The sequence below is a fragment of the Sinocyclocheilus rhinocerous genome, unplaced genomic scaffold (assembly GCF_001515625.1).
Source record: "Sinocyclocheilus rhinocerous isolate Xijiao unplaced genomic scaffold, SAMN03320098_v1.1 scaffold92, whole genome shotgun sequence".
NCBI lineage: Eukaryota > Metazoa > Chordata > Actinopteri > Cypriniformes > Cyprinidae > Sinocyclocheilus > Sinocyclocheilus rhinocerous.
This window is the reverse complement of record NW_015655569.1, coordinates 184,097-186,915: the sequence shown is the minus strand read 5'-3', so window position 1 is coordinate 186,915 and position 2,819 is coordinate 184,097. Positions and strand designations below refer to the sequence as shown.

Here is a 2,819-nt window from a genome sequence, read left to right as displayed (position 1 = left end):
AAAAAAAAAAAAGGTCAGGTCTGTGATTGTTTCTGTATTTAAGTGCTCTGGGTCCCAAAGACTTAATGAAAATGAGTGAATTTCAATTTCTCAGAATTTGTTTTATACTTTTAAATATTACATTGCGGATAAATTGATTAATTTAAAAGACATTACATGATGTGCAAATGAAAATCCTCTGCAGCACTTTTTTTTTTTTTAAGAAAACCGTGGTAAACTACAAAAGTCATGGAAACCAAAAAGAGCTTTAATCTGTGTAAAATCTGGCCCTGTTTATGCTACAGGTGTGTTTAGTGCTGAAACAAATGAAATTCAGTCAGTGTCGGTGATTGAGGGAAATTCTGTTGCTCTAAACACTGATGTTACTGAAACACATGAAAACGACGACATACCGTGGAATTTTGGAGTTGAAAACTCTCTCATAGCTGAAATGAACAGAAAGGTTGGAATCTTCAACACATATAATGATACTGACGGGAGATTCAGAGACAGACTGAAGCTGGACAAACAAACTGGATCTCTGACCATCACAAACATCACAACTCAACATACTGGACTCTATAAACTAGAGATTAGTGGACTGAAACTGACATCAAAAACATTCAGTGTTTCTGTCTATGGTGAGTAGAGATCATAATTTAAGCACATTACAAAAATGATTAATCATATGACATAGCTAAAATCCATATTATCTCATGTTTTCAGCTCGTCTGCCTGTTCCTGTCATCAGCAGTAACTCTTCACAATGTTCTTCATCATCATCATCATCATCATCACAGCAGAATTGTTCACTGGTGTGTTCAGTGGTGAATGTGGGTCATGTGACTCTCTCCTGGTACAAAGGAAACAGTTTATTGTCCAGCATCAGTGTGTCTGATCTCAGCATCAGTCTCTCTCTACCTCTGGAGGTGGAATATCAGGATAAAAACAGCTACAGCTGTGTGCTCAACAATCCCATCAGCAACCAGACTCAACATCTGGACATCACTCAACTCTGTCACACATGTGCAGGTACAGCAGCGCTGATATTAGTGGTTATTTTTTCACACAAACCCAATTAAGACACCCATATCTTTTTCTGCTTCACAAAATTGGGATCATTTTTGTAACATTATGTTTTCAGTTTTGGTTTCCTCACAGGGACGAAAGTCAGCTTGTTGAAAACCACAGTTCTGTTTTACCATTGGTTTTTCCTCAGAAGTCCACCTCCATTGCTGCGGTTTTACTGAAGCTGTGATCCGATTGGTCCTCTCTGCTCTGGTGGGCGTGGCTACTGTCATTCTTCTGGTTTATGACATCAGATCCACAGGAGGAGACAAGAAACAGATATCATACATATAATGACATATCTTGAAGTTTTAACCTGTAAAGATGAATATATAGCCTATATAAGGATTTAATTTCAAATACAGTTATCAATAAAAACAACAAGAAGACAGGTGCAAATAAATAATTTTTTTTATTATATATGGAAAAATAAGCCACACTGTTTGAGAAAAGAAATATAAAGAGGAGCAAATATATAATTTATGATGTACAGGAGGAGAAAGAAGCACACCAGTTTCCCCGGTAAATTAGGCATTGTATTTTGTGTTTTCATGTTACAGGGTTACAATGGATAATGGATAATGTCCTGGAAAATTACTAGTACCTTTTCCGTAAAAAAAAAAATATTTTTCTTACAGTGTACTTACTGATCAACAATCGCAGGTACAAGCTACTAACAAGGTGCATCACAATAGGGTTTGTGTGTTTGACTTGAAGCAGCGCTGCTTCAAGTCAAACACACCTAATTATTTTTGCACAATTGCAAATAGCAGTTAACTTAAGTCACATGACTTAGGGACTAAAGACCAAGTCACATGACCGCTAGGCATCTTTGGTTTCCTCTTTTTGTGTAGTTTAGATGGAAAATGTGTGCCATAGAATATACGGTCTGTACAGTAGAAAAACCATTACGCCTATGGGATGTCCCCACTTTTCGCAAAAACACACCTGTGTGTGTGTGTGTGTGTGATTGTGTGTTCGTGTGTGTGTGTGTGTGTGTGTGTGTGCGCGCGCGCGCTTGGATGGATGAAATGCAGAGCACAAATTCCGAGTATGGGTCACCACACTTGGCTACACATCACGTCCTTTTCCTTGTCCTTTCCTTTTGATGACCTCTAGTCTAGTTTGAGGAACTGCAGTTACGTTTTACATAGTCGGTATAATATGATGTTTGAGCTTCATTGATACTGCACATACAGGGCCGGAGTGGGAGTCATTTTCAGCCCTGGAGTTTCATGCCAGAGCGGCCCACTTTAGTTCACGACTGACTATAGCTATTACAATAATGTAATGCAAACTTCAGTATATAAGTCTGCAATAGCGCACTGTTCTCTACAGACATCTAATTCATTATATTTTTCTACAGCTTTTTAAATTTTTTTTTTATCATTTTACTGGCCCTTTAAGCGCCGCATTTGCGCTTTCTATTATACATTTTTTAATCTATTATATTTTGCTCGCATATCTCCAACAAAATATTTGTAGGCCTACTGTACCACAATGTCTGCCTGCAGTTAAGAAGTTCTCAGAAATAATCACATTTGTTTTGCTTAACCTATATTCTAAAAAGAATTTTAATGTCATATATATAAAAAAGTAATCGGCCTGAATAAATTGTACCATTATAAAATCGTGACTGCACAAGTAGTGTAGTAATTTAGGAGGTGAAAATACTGTGAAATTACATACATACAAATGGCAAGAAATTTTAAAGCATAAGTCAAGTCAAGTCAAGTCACCTTTATTTATATAGCGCTTTTAACAATACAGAT

General features: G+C 36.9%; 1 pseudogene; it reads right to left on the bottom strand.

Moving 5' to 3' along the window:
- LOC107718475 (uncharacterized) overlaps positions 1-2,819 on the bottom strand; it is a 63,556-nt pseudogene that overhangs the window by 14,321 nt on the left and 46,416 nt on the right.